We start from the raw sequence: 24,330 nt of genomic DNA, 5'->3' as shown, positions 1-24,330 counted from the left end.
TTTCTAATGATGTAAAGCAAGTTCTCCTAGGTAATCAAACAACGAAGATATTACAATAGCCGCAAATAAAACCCAAATATTCATTCTTGCGATTTTAATTATAATGACAAATATCACAGCTTTGGTTGGAAACTTTTCAAAAGCAAAAGCCTGACTTTGAAAGCAGAAGATCCCAACTTTACAATGATGCAAACTACGTCGGCGTAGGTGACCAAATAACGGAGATATTGCAATAGTCGGTAATACATCCTATATTTAATTTTTTTTGGAAATCACGATACAGGTCGCAATTTTGATCGGATCGTCACGAAATTTTGGTTGTTGATGGGGGTCCCGGAGGGGAAGAAGCCTATTGATTTTGGTGATGATCGGATAATAATTAGGGGTCGGAATGAGCAAAAAAGTTATTTGGAGAAAAAGTCTACATTTTATTCCAAAGCAAATATCTCAGCGTCTATAAGGGTTATATAAGAAGCAAAACTTGACAATGAAAGTAGAAAATATCACCTTTGAGACGATGTTACGAAGGTTGTCGTAGGTGGTCACACAACGAAGATATCGCAATAGTCGCTAATAGAACCCAACTTTTAATATTTGCGATTTTGATAATAATGACGGATATCACACCTTTGATTGGGGACCTTCTAAAAGCAAAGCCTGGCTACGAAAGTAGAAAATTCCATCTTTAAAATTATGCAAATTAGGTTGGCGTAGGTGGTCAAATAATAGAGATATCGCAATAGTCGGTAATGCATCCCTTTTTCCACTTTTTCTGCAATCACACTGCAGGTCGGAATTTTGATCGGATCATCACGAAATTTTCTCACAGAGATAGAAGCCTATTGATGTTGGCGATGTTGAGAGTAGTCAAATATAAAACTAAATATTAATTATTTGGGTTCAGTTCGCCTTAAGTCATTTTGTATAAAAGCCAGATAGGTGAAAACTTTCGTATCTCCGTAAAAGAAATGTTTTCGAGTGAAAAGATTATCCACAGGGGTAATGGTGTAGGGTATCACATAGTCGGCCCCGTACCGACTATAGCCTTTTCTAACTTGTTTCTGAATATTTTCTTTTGGAAAAATAATCCCTGGAATGTAATACACAACTCTTCAGAAAAATGCCTCTATGTCGTTTCTGCAAAAGGATACTTGGTTCAACTTCCAATAGTTTAGCCGATACTGACCAGAATTTCAGAAATTATGTAAAATATTCTATATTTTATAGATTTTGATGCCCTAGATGGAGTTTTTCTTGTGTGTTTTTTTTTCAAAAGATAGGTTCTACTAGTTTAGGACTACAATATTGCTAAAGACAGCAACGCAAAATTCCTATTCGTTTCTGAGGTAAAGATCTGATAAATGCAAAAAAAGTGTAGATCTAGCCCGGTTTAGCTGAGGCCATAAAATCCGAACTAAATCTGACAGGACTAAACCCTAATAGGGATTTTGTAGTCTAAATATGTATTTTCAAAAAATGCATACTAGAAGTTGTTTGCATTTTCAGTGTTGCATAGTGTTATAGGTATTTTCAGAATTTTAACTACTTTTTGGCCGAACTATCTTATATTTTGATATTTGATATTTGAGGTTCCCAATAGTCACCAAATTTTTGAAGAATTTTGTTGATACATTTTCTCACATTATATAGGCACTTGGTTTCCATGGTCACAAAATATGTCTATTTTAAATTGTGGACAGGAAGGAAAATTTACTAATATGTATTTCATGGCGGTGGGTATAAAACGCTTTTTTACTTCTTTTAATTTGGACCAAATAGGTTATGATATAACAGGTACTAAAGCATACTGTAAAAAATCAAAAACCAAGAACGGCCTAGATTGACTTATTAATAATACTGATCCAGTTTCACACGATTTTTATATTGGCTTGTTGATCTAAAGGGATTATTAAATTCGTTCTAACCCAAGGAAAATTTCACGTATATCTCATACATTTCGTCAATTGCTTGGTAACGATAATGGTTATGGCAACACCAACGACAGAAGGGCACTTTTCAACGATTCATTCATGATTGTAAACTGTTACTGCTTTCAGCTTTCAACAACTCACCACTACAAAAGTCAGAGATTTGTAGGTGACCAAAACGAAAGCAAAAAAAAAAAAAAAAAAACAAAAAAAAAAAAAAATATAAAACAGATTGCGGTACTAAACTGAACTTTTTTTCTTTACACTGTTATGTTATGTTTGGCCGTTGTTACAGGCCAAATGGTGTTAATGTTTCTTGTTAACTATTTGGAACTATGGAACATGTGCAGCATATGGTGTTGGTGTCGTCGTCATCGTTGTAACTTCAATCTCCATTGACAATGTTACGATTAACACCATCTTTTAGGGACCAATATACAGCTACATACATACATAGCTAGCTGGCTGACAAGTTGATTATTTTCTTTCTACTTCCTCGTCCTTTTGGAGTTAAAACTGTAGCTACGGGTTTTAATGTTATTGATATTTTTCTGGGTCTGGGTCCATGTTAACCAATATGCTTTTAGTTTTGGGAGTGAAACGTTGTGATTGTTGTACTCTGTGCCTAGTTCATTGTAAAATATTAGCATACATTTTATGTTAGTTGCTATCTTATGTTGTTGTCAACACAGGCTAGCTGCAGTGGTTTTGTTTTTGGCTGCCTTTGGTTTCAGTATTCTACCTATGGTCGGTCGATTGTCCCGTGGCGTTAGAATACATTGTTTCATTTTGTTGTGATTGTTGTTTTTGCAAACATTAAGTTGATTGGATTGTTTGGAAAACAAAAAAAAAAACTTGGGAGTGGATTTATTAGTTCAAATATATGTATGTAAATTTTTTATGTTCACCAAATCTAATGGTTATGAATTGTAACGAATTTACATGTTCGGCTGTTTTATCGAATTTTCGATGCCATTAATGGTAAGCTCAGGTGTAGAAAAGCAGTTTACAATGGAAATATGATTTAAGTGTCTAAAATGTTGTGGCCAAGACGTTACAGTAATGGATACTGTTTTGTTGTATTTATCTTCAGAACAAAAAACATATTTATAAAAAAACTTCTGAAAGAACATTTTAAAATAAGTGGAGCCGAATCACGGGTTTAGCACATGATATTATTTTATCTAGATTATTTTATTAGATTACTCTATGGAACACTTAAAAAGTCATTACATTTGAAAATCTGTTTTAAGAGCATGTCAAGACTATAAAAATCGTCGGTATCGACGGTAAATAATGTAATCTATCTGCAATAACTTCCCGGTAACTTTATGACTTCACCTACAACCGGCTAATCTTAGTTTATGTTCATAAGTTGTTGGTTTCATATCTCGGAAACCGATTGGATTTTCGTTTTTGGATCTTTGGCAAACTTGTAGCTCTAGTTCTGGATAACAAAAAGATTTGGTCTTATTTCCTTCACTTTGTCAGATTATTTTTACATTAAATTCCAAAAATAGTATCGGTAGTATGGATGTTAGTTGCTTTGCGGACACGTAGGATGATTTTCGAGCATAACAAATAATTTTTATAAAATACCACCCATATATTCCACTATGTGGTAAGTTTTTTTTATGTTTATGACCATCTGTGCTGCAGTGATACACTAAAGGGAGTGAAGATCCACATTTGTACACATATTGTCTGTATTTGGTCTTATTTTCATTCCAAAATACTTTTCAACTCTAAAAAGCTATAAATGAATAGCTTTTAACATGTTCATTTTACTTGGCTTGCTTGAACTGCTATTACCCTGCGTTTACAAAAGACAGGACAGTTGACTTCATGTATTGATTGTCAAAAACCCAAAACTTGCCTCTGTGACGTAGGCTCCAGACAACTGCAAAAACAGTTGTAAAATTATGAATGAAAACCATAGATTTCCTTTTGTTTTCCGTTCACATATTTTGTTTTTGTACATATCCTTTTGTTTTCAACATATTTAAATTATCATCTCACTTCTTTTTCACAAAAATGTCAAAAATTTGTTAATCCTGCTGTCTGTGAAAAACTGATAGACAGCTGGGAGACAGCTGACAAATGTATGTATGTGTTAGTAAATCAGAGTTGTATTTGAAGACAAACTGTCTGGTGTAAACGCCTAGTTATTTTGCACACGAAAAACCCTCCTGAGCAGAGAACAATAATGATGTTTCTTAATAGTTGCATATTTATGTAAAATATTTTAGCCCGTGATGTCAGGCACCTTTTAAGCATTCGCCTGATGCAGATATTTGAATTGCTTTAAGAATTTATAGCAGTATTATTGCAACTTTCGTACATAGCAGTTCCGCACTGCTATTATTTTGCACGTAACTGTATATACCCACCACCATAGTATGAAGGGGTATATTACACAGTACAACAAAATGGAACTTTTTTTAAAATTACAAGAAACCCCGCACAGATTATGAAAGTGGATCGAAAAAAGAAGACACGTGTATCGGCGTTTTGAAAGTTTACTTCGGGAATAACCTAAATAGGCGTGGTAAGTTCCGCCCATTTCTACAGGTTTTGAAATATTCGACATCAGATTTCTTGGAATCCTTGCATTTTGGCAATATTACTGACAACAATGCGGGGTATCTATTTATGAAAAAATTAACCCTCTTGCGAGGAACTAAAGGGGTCTTTTTGGTCCCTCTTTTCAAACTCGTTTAAAAACTCTATTAAAATGTGATCGTATCAGATCAAAATATTCTACAAAATTATTTGTTATAAAATTTTACAGGAGGTCCCCGAATACACCAAAACTCTAAATCGTACCTAAACGCCAGTAATCTGCCAAAAGTAAAATCACGTTTTAGGGTTAATGTTGTACTTTATCTGAGTTTATTAAGTTTTGTCCCACAAAACTTCATTACAGATAGAAGACGTCAAAGACAAAAATATCCTCCATCAAATTTCAGTATAAGCTGTCGAATAAACGAAATATGTGTTTGCAATTTATCGTCACCATAAATGCCCGAAGACGTAACCGACATGAAAATCGAAATTCGTTTTCTGACGTAATGTGATACATAAAGCTGAAATATATGCTCTGGCAAAATGTCAAGCTTCTACGTTCAAAAACAATGATCCTATTCAAGAAATGGCATTTCGGAAAATGGGATAATATTGCAGATTTTGTTGTAATGAAGGATTTAAAAATAAGCACGTCAGCGGTTTTGGCTTCACTACTTATTCCCCTTCGTATATGATCGATAATATACCATATACTCGCCTTCATAAGATTAATATTCCATAAAACAGTTTTTAATTTTATAACGTTTTTTGCTTCTCCTGTAAAGTTTTGGTTTTGTGGATTACGTCTTCGGGCATTTATGGTGACGATATATCAAGAAAATATATACATCAAGTTTGCCAACAAAACACCCGAATATTTATACCCTACACAACTATGTGGAAGGGGTATTATAAGTTTGTTTTGGTAAAAATTCATGTAACACCGCGACATTTTCGTCGGATACCCCCAATGTGTTATAACAATCTTCAAATCTCGACGAGATAAAGGGTGAAATGGACCAAAAACAAAATTTTTATCCGATTTTGTAGCGGCTCTGTATGTCGCAAATATAGCCCGATCGCCTCGAAATTTTCAATAATGTAAGATTATATGACAAAGAATAAGCTTGCAATTTGAGATGGTGATCGAATGATGTTTAGAGGTTTAAATGGACCACAACTTTTGTGTGAAAATTGTGAAAATTTTTAATATACCGGTAATATCTTTATTCCTGGACCACACATTCCGCCTACACAAATAATATTTGGAAGGACAACTCTTGGCCTTTCAATTAGTGCCAATTATGTTGACTTATGCGGTCAGATAACTGAGTTACAGCCTCATATATCCAGTGTTTTGCTTGTAATGTAATCAAAAGCATACTAGAGGTCGCAATTATAGATCAATAGTCACGAAATTTTGCACGAGATAGGGGTTTAGGTCGAAGAAGATGCCTACAATTTTTGATGATCTGATATTATTTAGCGGGTGCAATGGACCATTACTTTTGTATGCTAAATAAAAACATTTTATTTTTGGTCCATATTTGAATCCCTGGAGTCCATATACCGGCAAAGTCGCCTATATATGAAAAATTAACTACAGATCTTTCCTCTGATGAAAATTGCAATAATATGTGTGCTTGGTAACGGACCTATTACCTAAGATATAATGAGTTTTGTGAAGAGAACCACATCTTCTCCCCATGCTACAAATTGTCTCTGTCATGACAGACAAATTCCCAGTTCTTACAAATTGCGTGGAACCATATTACCTGTCCAATTGTCCAAAATTTAAAGATGTAGCAGAAATTGCTAAATAACGCCAATTTTCAAATTTAAGAATATTTCTTAAAATGTAGTGTATATAATTGTTCCACAAACATCCCAGTAGGGACAAGGGAGCCTTCTCTCATATCAATGAGAGCACCCCGATTAATATCAGCTCAATGATATGTAGACAGTGGAATTTTATGCAACACATATTTTTGTAAAATTTGCATATTTTTGGCTTCTAATTAAATTCTAATCGAAATATATCACATATGCAAAAATATGCGAAATGTATAAATTATGCATATATAAATATTATTTTTGCATTTGGAAAATTTCTGTATTTCACATATTTTCGTATGCTACATATTTTTCAATAATATCTTCCAAAATGTTTATGTGTACATTTTTCTGTTTGAAATTCACTTCAGACAAGTCAATAAAATAGAGAAATCTGTAACCAGAGCCACAATCTTCAAAATGGGAGCTATATGAACGCCTAGACCTATAGTGACAAATTTAAGTTGGAAAGTTTAATACCCCCAATGAAGACTTAATACCAAATTTTAGCCAATTCGGAGGGATATTGAGACCATAACCTTCAAAGTACAGAAAATCGGTAGGTTCTGGTTATGGGAGCTATATGAAGACGTGGACATATAACGACAAATTTCAGGTGGAAAGTTTTTTTTACCTCCAACGAAGACTGAATACAAAATGTCAGCCATTTCAGTTTGATATTGAGGCCACAACCTTCAAAATACCGGATATCGGGAGGTACGGTTCTATGGGAGCTATATGAAGACCTGGACCTATACCGATAAATTTCAGGTTGAAAATTGTGATGAACGAATACTTAATACAAACTTTCAGCCAATTCGATGGGATATTTAGGACACAAAGTCTTGCATATGGTTTAGCAAATATGTCAAAATATGCCAAAAATTAGGTCCAGACTAAATGTCCGTTCTAAAATTACTTATTGGTGCCACCATGGTACAATTGTTTGCACATCCGCCTTGCACGCTGAAGGTCGGGCGTTCGATTCCCGGCCAGCAAACCTCAAATTTCCAACGATGGCAAAATACCCCTCAGTAAAGTTGGCGACATTTTCTGAGTATTTAAACCATGTACAACTTCTCTACTGGTGGTGTTTTAAGACATGCCTTTCGTACTCGGCGATAAACAGTAGGCCCCATACTATTGCTGTAATATGAATCGTGGTGCACGTCTTGACCCTTCTGTGATGTTTGTGGAACAATTATTATATTGTTATTTAAACTTAATGTGATAAGGTTGCAGACTCCAAAAATTTATTTCTTACAATGAGCTTACTTGTCCAAAAGAAACTTTGATTTACTGAAAGCTAACCGGCAGGGTAGTGGTGTAGGGTATGGTATGGTCGGCCCTGTCCGACTATAGCCTTTGCTTACTTGTTATACCCTATACCACAATGTGGAAAAGGGTATTATAAGTTTGTTTTGGTAAAAATTCATGTAACACCGCGAAATATTCGTCGGAGACCCCCAATGTGGTATACCATTTTCCATATCTCGACGAGATAAAGCGATTTTGAGATGTGTGTCCGTCCGTCCGTCAGTCCGTCCGTCCGTCCGTCCGTCTGTCCATTATAAATTGTAAACACGCTCCAGGCCGCAATTATGGACCGATCGTCACGAAATTTTGTATGGAGGTCGGATTCAGATCAGAATAGATCCCTATTCTTATTGGTGATGATCGTGAAACATTTAGCGGATGAAATGGACCAAAAACATAATATTTATCCAATTTTGTAGCGGCTCTGTAGGTCTCAATAATAGTCCGATAAACGCGTAATTTTAAATTAGGTAAGAGTATATCACAAAGGAGAAGCTTGCAATTTGAGATGGCGATCGGATAATATTTAGAGGGTTAAATGGACCAAAACTTTTGTGTGAAAATTGTGAAAAATTTTAATATACAGCTTATATCTTAATTCCTGGAAGTGACATTCAGGACAAGTGAGATATACTTGAAAGTGGAACGCTTGACCTTTCAATTGATGCCAATTATGTTGGTGTGCATGATCAGATAACAGAGTTACAGCCTAATATATTCCGTTATTTGTTTGTAGTGTAATAATAAACTCGCTAGAAGTCGCAATTATACATCAATAGTCACGAAATTTTGCACCGGGCAAGAGTATAGGTCGAAAAATATGCCTATTTTGAATGATGATCTGATATTCTTTAGCGGGTGAAATGGACCATTACTTTTGAATGAAAAATATAAAATTTTATTAATGTCGATATTTTAATTCCTTGAGGACATATATATTTCGCAAAGTAGCCTACATATGGGAAAAAAACTACTGACCTTTCCTCTGATGTAAATTGCAATAAAGTGTTTGCTAGATAACGGGCCTACTGCCTAATATATATTGGGTTCTGTGTAGAGAACCACATTTTTATACCATGCTACATATTGTCTCTCCAAAAGTTTATGTAACACCACGAAATATTCGTCCTAGACCCCTTATTTGGTATGCCAAAATTCGTATCTCGACGAGATAAAGCGATTTAGCGGTGTGTGTCCGTCCATTAAAAATTGTAAACAAGCTTAAGGCAATTTGAACTTCAATAACAAATTTTTTTAAGGAGATTGTGTTCGGGCCAGAATAGAAATGATTAGTTTTTGGTGATGATCGTGAAATGTTCAGGGGATGAAATGGACCAAAAACAAAACTTTAACCAATTTTATAGCGGCTCTGTAGGTCAAAATAATAACCCGCAAAATTTTAAACAAAGTTTGAGTTTATGATGAAGAAGAAGCGTACAAACCAACGTAAAGATCAGATAATACGTAGCGGGTTAAATGGACTGAAACTTTTGTGTGAAATTGGTAAAAATGTCTATAACGTAGCGGTTAAACAACGGAAGTAGTAGTACTACATAAGTGGGTTTCATTACATTTTAGTTTGTAAGAACTAAATTTTCCTTTCCTGCTTCAAAAATGTCTTTGTCATGCTAGATAACTTTTTGGTTTTGGTCATAAGTATTATACATTACATCTCTGATATTTGATAATTAAATTTTCACAATCATTGAAAATAAGTTCCGTGGAGAGCGATTGTCCAGGGATAGTGGTATAGGGTATCCCATGGTCGGCTCCGTCCGACTATAGACTTTTCTTACTTGTTTTTTAATGATTTTTATTAATTTTCTCGTTTAGAGTTAAGTTTGATGATCGAAAATTCTTTGCAAGTGAAATTTTTTTTTTAAATTACAAGAAACCCCGCACAGGTTATGAAAGTGGACCAAAAAAAAAGAAGACACGTGTATCGGCGTTTTGAAGTAACCTAAATAGGCGTGGCAAGTTCCGCCCATTTCTACAGGTTTTGAAATATTCGACATCAGATTTCTTGGAATCCGTGCATTTTAGGTATAAAGTATCTTTGGCAATATTACTGACAACAGGCGATTTTTTCGTTTTTTTTTTTTGATTTTCCTTATCTATGAAAATTGTGGTTTCAAAATCCGCAAAAACTTCCCAGGTGTAAGCACCTTTCATTTAAAGTTAGTTAAGGCGCACCGTGTACAATAAGTTTATTTGTTCGAGCTACAGTGGGCACCGCATTCCAAAATGCCATTTTGAAAAAACCGCGTTTCAAACTTAGATGTTACATGCAAATCACAGTGAATTTTCTCTTTCTTATGCTCATATCTCAGCTAATTTTTGTTCGATTGACTCGAAATTTCAACATATTCTATTTTACCTGTACTTTAAAATGAGCCAATAAAATGATTCGATTTTGTAAAATTGGCAAGTCGCCATAAGCCCTTAATACAATTCGTGGTGGAGGGTACAACAAGTTCGGCCTGGCCGAACTTAACGCCGTTCTTACTTGTTTTTTTATCAGAGTAGTATTCTTCCAGACAAAGAAATCAAGAAATTTGTAGAATTTTATAGCGGTTAGAATCGCATGGTTGCAGGATTTAAACAAGAGTAAAAGGGAGTGTACTGAACGCCAGAGGTGTTTTAATTGAGACATACATTAAGTATATGGGTATGGTCTTTTATGAAAATTATTTTTATTATTTAAAAAAAAAAAATATTTTAAAAATACATCGGATTTTTGGATTTGCAACTGTGGTTATTGTTCTCATGTTGTTTGTACATTTTAATGTAATAAGATAATTTTTCTACCGAAACGATGCGTAGAAGCCAAAGAATACATATAATGATTGAATGCGCAACCATGTTACACAAATATGGACAAATTTCATACGTGAACGAAGTCACTGGCCGACAATGATGCTGGTGAAGACAAGGAAACCATATTTGATTGAACATCAAATACATTGTTTGTCCAACATTGTTTGTAACAAGATGTGCAACAGTGTTGCGAATTGACTACAATATGCATATAAGATTACTCATCCACAGCAAAAAAAATCGCTATAATAATCCCAAATATTGATTTTATGTTGAACATGCAACTTTCGGAATTTTTGTTGGATGCTACACGCTGTGTCACTTTTATGAATATTTAAGAACAACTCATGTAATTCTACATTTTATGTTTGTTTGGCGACCCTGAATCTCGAATTCGGTTTTGTATTTGGACAAACAAAGTGTGTCATCGTTACTTATTACTTTGTAATGAGTAAGATAAGTTATTCGGTATTATTCTGCGGCACTAATATGACGGCGGCGGCGACGAATAATCTGTTGGTAACAACATTGAACATTAATACTGCCCGTGCTAATGTTAATTAGGGCCGCGAGAAAGTACGTGGTGTATTCGATAGAAAAATGCTTTGAATTTTCGCAGACCAATCTGCGTTACTGGCTATATATCGACCTCCACATAATTGTTTTAATTGATAATTAGTAATTTAAGGGACAAGGCAATTTTTACGAATTATCGAGGATTTCGATTTAGCGAGATTACGAATTAACGAGGTTGAAATAAAGAAATACGAACTATCGAGGTTTTTTATTTACCTATTGATAAACTCTAATACAAATTCTACTATGCTACTAGACGAATATTGTTAAATAAATTCTCTTTTTTTATACCCTCTACCGAGGGTATATAAAGCTTTTAGACCGTATGTATGTTTGGGCGAAATCTTTTTCAGACAATTTGGAGTCGATGTTAAAATTTTATAAATGTATTTGTGAAAAAGTTTCGTATTTTTGCTATTGTCTTGCCAATATTGGCATTTGTAAACGCCGGGTTAGGTCCGCGAGACAGCACTTGAAAATTTCAGCAGACCAATCTGCGTTACTGGCTATATATCGACTCCACATAATTTAATTAATTACAGTAGAATCACGATAATTCGTAATTCAAGGGACCAGGCAATTTTTACGAATTATCGAAGATTATCAATCAAAGAAATACGAATTATAGAGGTTTTTTAATTTAACTATTGATAAACTCTAATACTATGCTACTAGACGAAGATTGTTAAATAAATTATCTTTTTTTATACCCACTACCGAGGGTATATACAGCTTTTAGACCCCATGTATGCTTGTGCGAAATCTGTTTCAGACAATTTGGCGTCGATTTTACCATGTCTGTTTGGCTGGCTTGTGCATACGATAACTCTCGAACGGATGAACCGATTTGTACAAGGTTCGCCTTAAATAACTTTCAAGGAAAAGTGCTTACACCTGGGAAGTTTTTTGCGGTTTCTGAAACTACAATTTTCATAGATGAGAAAAATCGAAAAACAAAAAAATCGCCAGAGGGATTTTTAAATAAATAGCGAACATAGTTTACATTTTTAGGGTTTTTTAGGTTTTTACGATTTTGCTTGGAAACCGCAAGTCCTATCGAAATGCGTTCAGAGAAATGGAGAAATACGACTTGCCGCTTCCAAGCTAAATTCTGAAAACCTAAAAAAAAATTAAAATTTGAACTTTGACAGCGATTTATCTAAAAAATCCCTTCAGCGATTTTTTTTTCTTTTTTTGGATTTTTCGCATCTATGAACATTGCAAACTTCCCAGGTGTAAACGGTTATAAGTTGTTAGTTAAGTTTTACACTGCATGACATTGTTTTATAAGGAGGCGATACTGTCAGCGCATTGTCGTAATTTGAACTTCTATATCTCAAAAATGGTAAAACCTAGGAAAATACCATTAAAGTCAATCTTGTAGAGACTTTTCACTGCTATAACATTTTCCCTGATAGTGCTTGCGGTTTCCAAGCAAACTCGTGAAAACCTAAAAAAATCCCTAAAATGGGAACTTTGACCGCGATTAATTTGAAAATCCCTCCTGCGATTTATCTTTCAAACGGAGTAACCGATTTGGTCCAAACTTCGGATCTCATAATATTCACAATTTCTCTTTAAGTGCAGTTTAATGTCTGTTGGAGTATTTTTTGGAAATTTTTACCGAAGATACTCTTTTTCCTGTCTACAGTGATATTACGTTTTCCGTGACCAAACCATTACTTCCTGATATAAGGGCAGAAAAGCTCTAAATTATACGGTGACAAACTGAAATTACTGGAGGGCACGATAACTATAGAAAAGAATGTCTCCCAAAATAAGATGCACTTCCAAAATGGACTACGTCGCTACATTCACTCAGGTACCTCCTCCGCAACAGTTTTGAGCTTTAATCCAAATCCATATTCGTGCCTCCAAAGAGGGCCACAAAATTCTGGAAACCCCTATATACAAAATTTTTGACAAAAAGGATTTTTGTTAATTAAAGATTCAATTCACGCATGCTGAGGGTATATCTCTAGGGATTGTGTAATTTAGCAAGAACGATTGATGCTATGCTTTTGGTATGTTAAAATTTCAAATAAAAAGATTTTGACAACAAAAATTGTTAAATTTTTATGAAATTAGAAAATGTTTTGAGATGAATAATTTTACGAATTATCGAGGGGACCAAAACGCGTATATTTTTTACGACATATCGCCGTTTTTTTAAGGGACCGGCACACAGTGGAAAAGGTACCGATCTAGTGTGCAGAAAATCACTAAATGTACTTGAAATAGACTACGAAACGTTAGTACAGTATTGAACTAGAGTGTTGACTGTGCTTAATGGCATATATAATAATTAGAAATAGTTTTTCAGAACGGAATAATGGTACTTTTAAAAATATATTTTACAATGTTAACAATGACGTTTTTTAGCTGTAAATTTCCGATCGACGTGTACATTCTGTGAATATATTTTTGTGGAATCTTTTATATTTTTGATATATCGTAATGGTATTTTATTAAATGAAATGGTTTTATAACCCATAAGTTCTTTAAATTTACATGTTTCGCGAGAAATTAATGTAAGGTCCATTTTTTAATTTCTTCAATTAAAATAGGGTTTTAGTATGGAAATTAGTCGAGTTTAGCTTTCATCTTTCTTTATGTTTGTATGTATCTTGTCTACAAAAACGTCTTAAATTTTTACCTGCGACTTCCTGCGACTTTTGTGTTTATAGGAATTTTTAGGAAATATGCCAATTATGAAAGGAAGCTTGTTTTTATGTTTGGTTCAAATAAAACTACGATTATGGGAAAATTTTTGATAAATAAGATCAGATATCATTTGGAATTGATCACAGCATAACAGATAAGAAAAAATAAAATGAAAAAGATCGTCCTACGGCTCCCACAATATGGGTGGAAGTAGGGAAATTAATGCAATGATGCGGACGATTGAACGATTTTGAACTCTTATTATACCCTCCACCATAAATTATGTATATTCAAATCAGATTGCAGCCATTTCGGTGCAATACTCGTAGTGAGGTCACACCTTCAAAATACCGAAATTCGGGAGGTACCGTTCTATGGGGGCTATATAAATACGTGGACCTATACTGACAAATTTCAGGTGAAAAGTTTTACAACCCCAACGAGGACTAAATAAGAAATTTCAGCCAGTTCTGTGCGATATTGAAGCCACAATCGTGAAAATACCGAAAATCGGGCGGTACTGTCCTATGGCGTCTATATCAAAAAGTGGATAAAATCATTAAAATCACATTAATCGGCAGGTACCGTTCTATGGGAATTACATAAAAAAAATATATAAAAAATACAAATCGACCAAATATACCAATAAATATAGTAAAATTGTCAAACTAAAGCTACTCTTATCATAATTATGGAAACACAAGCAATAAAACATCGACTTTTATTTTCTGCACGCTAGATCTGCATTTTCCCCACTGTGCGGCAGTTTGCTACGAATTATCGCGATTTTACTGTATATACGTAGTTAATTATTTAATTTGCTCTTCATTTTAAACTAATTACTCCGCAAACAACTTGCATCGGTTTAATTGATCTGGTTTAGTTTTCAAACACTGTGCAAACTACAAACTTAACTCATGTGTACTTCTATGTTTGATGAAAATCATCTACGTACACACATATTACACAACTCAACGTCTAATGTCATCATCGTACGCTATTGATGATGCATTTCAATTTGTAATTTTCTTTATTAATTTAAGGCAAATACCGGAGTTTATCCGATTGTCCGGTGTTTGTGCTGTTGCAATTCTTATTTGTTTTTGTTTTTTTTTTTTTTTTTTTTGGTTTTAAATCAAGAATTTGTATTATGATTTCAATACAATGTTTGGACATTGACTCATTAAACTTTGGTAGTTTTGAATGTCTCAGCGGAACTAAAATTAGAAGAATAGAATATAAAATGTTCAGTGTTATCTAGAAATATGAAGCAGCTGTGGCTGAAATGTATGGAATTGCGTACATCGTGGTTTACTACTCGCATGTTGTGTCAGATGTATGTCATTTGGACACAGTGGCAGAAACAGAAATATTTTAGGATATTTATAAAATAATTTAATATGTTTATTTAACATATTTCTTCTGTCAAAAATTCAAAATCAGTCAACTCTGCACATATCATATTCGATTTAATTGTTGAATCCCTGATCAAATCAAGACGGTATGGATGCGAATCAGTCCACAGTGGAACTCTTGATATTTATTTTTGCTCTACTGTGTAAATATTGCAATTTATGTAGAACATGCTGTGATTTGAGTTTGACAGATCATCACTCTTAATGAGGTACAAATGTAACATTTTATTTTGTAAAGTCGTTTGGTTAAAGCTTTTGTGCAATTCATTTGAAATTTTGACCATCGTTTATGTGGTTTTTGTTCTGATGATGGTAGTATGAAAACTGATGTCATGTCAGCTGTGACATGAACATGATTGGTGTTAGCATAGCTTTCCCATGATGGGAAAATACGATACACAGTGGTGGGAAAAAACTGAAATCTACAAGAGTGTGAATTTGTCAAAATATTCATAGTAGTTTCAAAAAGATTTCAAGTTGCAAATTATTATATTGGCCAACGACACTAAGATAGAGCTAACCCCCTGTCCATTCCAGTTGTATTTTATTTATTTTTTAACAACTTGATTAATTTTTTCCAAATTGTTGATACTCCAACCAAACTTGAGCCTCACAATCGTTGATGTCAAAATGTGAAACTATTTAAAATGTGACAACTTTTTGACAGATAATTAAATGCTGAATTTCGGTTGTCTCTTTACTACTTCTTCGATTTGTGTGCTTTATTGAAGCATTACCAAACTGAATGAAAACACCAACATCAAATATAACTCTAATAATAATTTTGGTCAATTGATGTTTGCTCAATGTTGTTTCTTGTTCTTGCAACAATCGCCAACTGGCAAATAGATAGGTATGTGTGTATGTATGCTGCTGCTGTCTTACGTCAAATAAATGAGTTTCTCGTCATTAGTTACTGCCAAAAATAAACAAAATATGTATTCATCATCGGGTCCAGTTTGTTTTCGTAATGTGGTTTCCAGCCTTATTTTCGGCAATGTTGTTGATGTGCATCATTTATGTCATTTTTTATTACATGCGACATGTTGCACTTAGCACTTACAACGTCACTCATTAAATGGTTTTTATTGGACACTTATATGGCGTTAATAAAGAGCTTAAAAAACGAAATCGTTGCTCTGAGGTATTTATTAATTAATGTTTTCCAAAATCACATTGGGCATTGAAAAATTAACATCTTTAACGTAACGAAAACTTTTCTGAAAGTTGTAACAGAACCCTGTTTTAACTTAAGTAAGCCGATACAGAATTTTTGTTCAATAGGCGCACGAAATATAGATTATTAGCATATTTTACTATATACCCCTGTCCCAAAATAAGGCGGGTTTGAAAGAAATTATTCGAAAATATATTCACGGATCGGCATTCACCATATGCGCCGGATAAACGTCTCGAAGTATTTCAGTTCTTGTTACATATTCTGCAACGAAGACCAATCTTTCTGACAATAAGATCAATGATATTTTTACATATATATACCCTCAGCCTTTAGGCTAACGAGGGAATATATATCTTCATACGACCAAAATATGTCTCATCGAAATGATGATTTAATACCCCAAGTATGTTTTAACGACATCCGTTTCGGACAATTTGGAGACCGTCCGTCCCTCTGTCTTACTGCCTGCCTAGATCGCACGATTTGGTTCAAAATTTAGTTCTTATTTCTTCTTCGAAAAGTATGTAGATCCACTCCTTCGGGTATAAGGGCATAAGGGCAAAAAACTTACCTATGTACCTCAAATTGTGGACATAAATAAAGGACATTCAAAAATCAAAGGACAGCATTTTTCAAATATAAATATTTTAAATAATTGTACTCATTGCACGATGCTGGTGTTGGTGTCATATTAAAGAGGAGAGTATTGGCTTTAAATAATAATTTTCATTTATTGCATTCAAGGATAACAAGGACATCAAAAACGTCCTTTAAAAATTAAATACCAAAAAATGCGTTGAAAACGTCCTACATTTTTTTTCAAAAAATATATTCTAAAATTCTTTATGTAGTTCAACACTTCCCGAAATTTCAATATCCTAGCTTTAATAAGTTAATAAATAAATAGTAAGTTAGTTTTTTATATATATTTACATAAAATTCTTAAAAAAACAAAACATTTTATTCTATATCAGTGTGCGACATGAACAAAATTAAAAAAAAATTACGAAAAAACCATATTCTGACACGGCAGCATGATAGAACACCAAAAATAAGAAGACACGTGACCCTGCGTTTTTCCCCATAACTTACACTTTCGGAGATATGGGCCTTCAAAGGCTTGAGGCCTTTTTGGCAAAAGGGATCATTTGTCGCACCCATAACTTATAAATCGCTTAGAATTTTAATTTGCTCTCGGAGACAAAGTTGTAGATATTGTCTTAGAGAACTAATTTTGAATACATAAAATCCACCAAACCTCATCTTCAAGGTCAAAATCGTCAAGGTCAAATTTCCTTTATAATTTTTTCAGGGTTTGGTCTACAGATATCAAACTGAATAAAAACTGAAGTCAACAACCAACCAACAAAATGTTCCTTAGGTCTCAATAAACATGTTTTTAGAATATGTGAACTCTGTAGAAATGGTTCTTACAGGTCAAAACAGGAAAATAAATTCGATTTGTATCCTTTTTTCTCTGGTAAACCGCTCAAAATACAAGAAAACAGTCAACAACTTCCTGGAATATACGAACTGTCTATGAAAGGCCCTTACCTGTAAACAAAAAAAAATATTAAGGAAATTTGACCTTGAAGATGACCACCAAGTATTTTATGCGCTTAGAATTTGTTTTTTAAGACAAGAGCTACATCTTTGTCTCCGAGAGCAAATTAAAATTCTTAGGGGTTTAGAAGATATGGGCCTGACAAAATGGTCTTCTATCAAGCTGCGGTGTCAGAATATGGTTTGTTCGTGATTTATTCTTTTAATTTTGTTCGTGTCGCACAGTGATATAGAATAAAATGTTTTGTTTTCTTTAAAGAATTTAATGAATGAAAATTATTGACACCAACACCAGCATCATGCGATGAGTACAAGTATTTAAAATATTTTTTTTTTTTTTTTTGAAAAATGTTGTCCTTTGAAATTTGAAAATCATAAGTGCCATACTAATCCATTTTGCCTATAGTTTCAGACGTATATAGTCCGGTTCATATGTATTAGTTCAAAATGTTTCATGTTGAAGGGTCTAAAACGCCTTTGTATACATATATACATCACGGATTGCATCAAAGAAAATGGTCGATTATATTCGATTATAACGGGATTTCCGCGCTTAACGAAGAATCGAAAGTCGACTTTTGAACACTCTCAAATAATCGACTAACCGAGTTTTAAGTTTTTCACCAAAACCGAATAATCGAAAACCCCATTATTGCCTATAACAAATTACACCAAGACCTCGCATTGCGTCGTTTTACTTGCGCTGTTTTCGAAGTTGCGTCGTTGCTTGGCTAATACCCATTTTAACTATGAGTCGTTCGATTTTCGATGTTGCGTTGTTTTAAGTTTGAGTGTCTAATTTTTTTACCCTCCATCATAGTATTAAGATTGTTTTTTCCGTTTGAAACGCATTGATCACGTAAAATTCTAGGTTGATTTTACCTTGTCCGTCCGTTTGTTGTAATCACGCTATTTTCCGAATGATTTCAGATAGAGGGCTGACATTTTGTCACATATTTGGCCTGAACATAGATCAAGTTCGGAGATGGGCTACATCGATCCACGTTTTAGTATAGGCCATTTCAGGTAATCAGACCGAAGTAGCTGTAATTTGGTATTTACTGTTCCCAGTGATGTAGAAACTTCTCCACCAAAAATGATGAACGTAGGCCCACGTTTTGTTATAGACCTCATACAAATGTACCGCCCGATTTCAGGTATTTTGACTGTTTTAGCTACATTGTCCATCTAAAATTGTGAGCATAAGAAAAAATTGCGTTTTTCTACACTGGAACCTATCTCCGAACTTTACATTATTTTTCATATAAAATCTTAATTCGCTTTGCGTCGTTTCACTTTTAGCCGTTTTTATACCCTCCACCATAGTATGGAGTGTATATTAAGTTTGTCATTCCGTTTGTAACACATCGAACTAATCATTTGCGACCCTATAAAGTATATATATTCTTGATCAGGATAAAATTCTAAGACGATCTAGCCATGTCCGTCTGTTGTAATCACTCTAGCGTCCGCAATAATTGAGATAGAGTGCTGAAATTTTGCACCCGAGGGTCTTTTTTCCATAGGCAGGTCAAGTTCGAAGATGGGCTATATCGGTCCACTCTTTGGTATAGCCCCCATATAACGGTACCTCCGGATTTGATGTATTTTGACGTTCTTCTCCACATTTGCAGACCGAATTAGCTATAATTTTGCACTTAGGGTTCATAGTGATCAACAAACTTATATCCCAAAGGATATGGGCATAGGTCCATGGTCGATTTTCGGTATTTTGAGAATTTTAGCCACAAGTTTTAACCGAACTATCTGCGATTTGACATTTGAGGTTCTCAGTGGTCATGAAACATCTCTACGAAACATCGTCAACATAGGTCCATGTTGTGGTATAGCCCCCATATATCGGTACCTCCCGATTTTCGGTATTTTGAGAATTTTTGCTACAATTTTTAACCGAACTACCTGTAATTTGCCATTTGAGGTTCTCAGTGGTCATGCAATATCTCCACCAAACATCGTCAACATAGGTCCATGTTTTGGTATAGCCCCCATATAACGGTACCTCCCAATTTTCGGTATTTTGAGAATTTTAGCCACAATTTGTAACCAAACTATCTGCAATTTGACATTTGAGGTTCTCAGTGGTCATGAAATATCTCCACGAAACATCGCCACCATAGGTCCATGTTTTGGTATGGCCCACTTATAACCGTCCCTCCCGATTTTCGGTATTTTGAGCATTTTAGTTACAATTTTTAACCGAACTATCTGCAATTTGACATTTGAGGTTCTCAGTGGTCGTGAAACATTTCTACGAAACATCGTCAACATAGGTCCATGTTTTGGTATAGCCCCCATATATCGGTACCTCCCGATTTTCGGTATTTTGAGAATTTTAGCTACAATTTTTAACCGAACTATCTGAAATTTGACATTTGAGGTTCTCAGTGGTCATGAAACATCGTCAACATAGGTCCATGTTTTGGTATAGCCCCCATATATCCCAATTTTCGGTATTTTGAGAATTTTAGCTACAATTTTTAACCGAACTATCTGCATTTTGACATTTGAGGTTCTCAGTGGTCACGAAACATCTCCACCAAACATAGTCAACATAGGTCCATGTTTTGGTATGGCCCCCATATAACGGTACCTCCCGATTATCGGTATTTTGAGAATTTTAGCTATAATTTTTAACCGAACTACTTGTAATGTGCCATTTGAGGTTCTCAGTGGTCATGCAATATCTCCACCAAACATCGTCAACATAGGTCCATGTTTTGGTATAGCCCCCATATAACGGTACCTCCCAATTTTCGGTATTTTGAGAATTTTAGCCACAATTTGTAACCAAACTATCTGCAATTTGATATTTGAGGTTCTCAGTGGTCACGAAATATCTCCACGAAACATCGTCACATAGGTCCATGTTTTGGTATAGCCCCCATATACCGGTACCTCCCGATTTTCGGTATTTTGAGCATTTTAGCTACAATTTTTAACCGAACTATCTGCGATTTGACATTTGAGGTTCTCAGTGGTCATGAAACATCTCCACCAAACATAGTCAACATAGGTCCATGTTTTGGTATGGCCCCCTTATAATCGTACCTCACGATTTTCGGTATTTTGAGCATTTTAGTTACAATTTTTAACCGAACTATCTGCAATTTGACATTTGAGGTTCTCAGTGGTCATGAAACATCTTTACGAAACATCGTCAACATAGGTCCATGTTTTGGTATAGCCCTCATATATCGGTACCTCCCGATTTTCGGTATTTTGAGAATTTTAGCTACAATTTTTACCCGAACTACCTGCAGTTTGCCATTTGAGGTTCTCAGTGGTCATGAAACATCTCTACGAAACATCGTCAACATAGGTCCATGTTTTGGTATAGCCCCCATATATCGGTACCTCCCGATTTCCGGTATTTTGAGAATTTTAGCTACAATTTTTAACCGAACTACTTGTAATGTGCCATTTGAGGTTTTCAGTGGTCACGCAATATCTCCACCAAACATCGTCAACATAGGTCCATGTTTTGGTATAGCCCCCATATAACGGTACCTCCCAATTTTCGGTATATTGAGAATTTTAGCCACAATTTTTAACCGAACTATCTGCGATTTGACATTTGAGGTTCTCAGTGGTCATGAAACATCTCCACCAAACATAGTCAACATAGGTCCATGTTTTGGTATGGCCCCCTTATAACCGTACCTCCCGATTTTCGGTATTTTGAGCATTTTAGTTACAATTTTTAACCGAACTATCTGCAATTTGACATTTGAGGTTCTCATTTTTCATGAAACATCGTCAACATAGGTTCATGTTTTGGTATAGCCCCCATATAAAGGTACCTCCAGATTTTCGGTAGTTTGAGAATTTTATCTACAGTTTTTAACCGAAATAGATGTAATTGACATTTGAAGTTCTCATGTTTCGGTATAGCCCCCATATAACGGTATCTCCCGATTTTCGGTACTTTAAGATTTTTAGCTGCAATTTTTAACCGAACTAGCTGTACTGATCGGTATTTTGAGAATTTTAGCTACAATTTTGTCTATTAAAGAATAATCGTCAATATAGGACCATGTTTTGGTATATCCCCCCATATAACTGTACCTCCCGATTTTCGAGAATTTTCAGTGGTCACGAAATTTCTTCACTAAAATTCGTCAACATGGGGTCTTTTTGAGGGTCTACATTGTTTTGATGAAACTACCCTCAATTTGACTCTTGAAGTTCCCTGCAGCTATAAAACTTTTCCGCCAAAAAATCTAAAGATAGGTTGACTCTTTGATATAGCCCCGTAGGTGGTACCTTTCACCTAGCTGAACACATTTTTTTAGATTAGATTAGGTAACACTGTGCAACAAAATGGAGGTGAAAGTCTGGGGCACGGAAAATTCCTCTTGGGGAAGAAAGGCCTTGGTGAGTTCATTATGAACCCCGAAGGACAGATCCGCCGTGAGTCGAACTTCCGCGCTATAACGTGATGAAAATTTTGTTAGAGACCCTGTGAGCCTTTAGGAATTAGCGTTATATCTTTGTTCACTGTTGCTTAAGTGCTCTACAAAAACAACAAACAAAGATATAATGCTAATTCATGATGGCTTACAGGGTCTCTGGCAAAAACTTCATCACGCCATAACGCGGAAGTTCGACTCACGGCGCATCTGTCCTTCGGGGCTTTTAATATACACACACCAAGGGCTTTCATCTCCAAAAGGAATTATCTCTGCCCCAACATTTGTGTTCACAGTGTAATTTAAGCAATAGTGGGAGGCAGTAGGAGTCTATCCATTGTCGAAAAGTTGTTCCACCTAAAATTGTGAAAGGACCCTAATTATTCCATTTTAATTAAGACTATTTTATGGTGGAGGGTATAAAAAGTTCGGCCCGGCCGAACTTAACGACTTTTTACTTTCCTAAATTACGGAAAATCGTGAGACACACAGAAAAATTGTAGCCATCAAAAAATCAAATATTCAATCAAAATTTTTTAGATTTTCCGGTGATAAAAAGAATTTTCATCTTGGAAAAATTCGATAAAATTATTTGGTCACAAAGTAAAAAACAGTTTCATAAAATAAAATTGTAATATTGACTAAAATATTTCTCGATTTTTATACCCTCCACCATAGTATGGAGGGTATATTAAGTGTGTCATTCCGTTTGTAACACATCGAACTAATCATTTGCGACCCTATAAAGTATATATATTCTTGATCAGGATAAAATTCTAAGACGATCTAGCCATGTCCGTCTGTCCGTCTGTCTGTCCGTCTGTTGTAATCACTCTAGCGTCCGCAATAATTGAGATAGAGTGCTGAAATTTTGCACCCGAGGGTCTTTTTTCCATAGGCAGGTTAAGTTCGAAGATGAGCTATATCGGTCCACTATTTAGTATAGCCCCCATATAACGGTACCTCCGGATTTGAGGTTTTTTGACGTTCTTCGCCACATTTGCAGACCGAATTAGCTATAATTTAGCACTTGGGGTTCCTAGTGATCAACAAACTTATATCCCAAAGGATATGGACATAGGTCCATGTTTTGGTATAGTCCCCATATAACGGTACCTCCCGATTTTCGGTATTTTAAGAATTTTAGCCACAATTTTTAACCGAACTATCTGCAATTTGACATTGGAGGTTCTCAGTGGTCATGAAAGATCTCCACGAAACATCGTCAATATAGGTCCATGTTTTGGTATAGCACCCATATATCGGTACCTCCCGATTTTCGGTATTTTGAGCATTTTAGCTAAAATTTTTAAACGAACTAGATGTAATTTGTCATTTGAGGTTCTCAGTGGTCACGAAATATCTCCACCAAACATGGTCAACATAGGTCCATGTTTTGGTATAGCCCCCATATAACGGTACATCCCGATTTTCGGTATTTTGAGAATTTTAGCCACAATCTGTAACCGAACTATCTGCAATTTGACATTTGAGGTTCTCAGTGGTCATGAAACATCTCCACCAAACATCGTCAACATAGGTCAAAGTTTTGGTATGGCCCCCTTATAACCGTACCTACCGATTGTCGGTATTTTGAGCATTTTAGTTACAATTTTTAACCGAACTATCTGTAATTTTACATTTGAGGTTCTCAGTGGTCATGAAATATCTCCACGAAACATCGTCAACATAGGTCCATGTTTTGGTATAGCCCCCATATATCGGTACCTCCCGATTTTCGGTATTTTGAGAATTTTAGCTACAATTTTTAACCGAAATAGCTGTAATTTGACATTTGAAGTTCTCAGTGATCATAAAACATCTCCAACGAAACATCGTCAACATAGGTCCATGTTTTGGTATAGCCCCCATATAACGGTATCTCCCTATTTTCGGTATTTTGAGAATTTTAGCTGCAATTTTTAACCGAACTAGCTGTAATGATCGGTATTTTGAGAATTTTAGCTACAATTTTGTCTATTCAAAAATAATCGTCAATATAGGTCCATGTTTTGGTATATCCCCCCATATAACTGTACCTC

This window comes from Musca autumnalis, unplaced genomic scaffold, assembly GCF_047663935.1.
Source record: "Musca autumnalis isolate F117 unplaced genomic scaffold, ASM4766393v1 scaffold_1, whole genome shotgun sequence".
In the NCBI taxonomy this organism is placed as follows: domain Eukaryota; kingdom Metazoa; phylum Arthropoda; class Insecta; order Diptera; family Muscidae; genus Musca; species Musca autumnalis.
The sequence above is the reverse complement of the archived record's forward strand: the minus strand, read 5'-3'. Positions refer to the sequence as shown.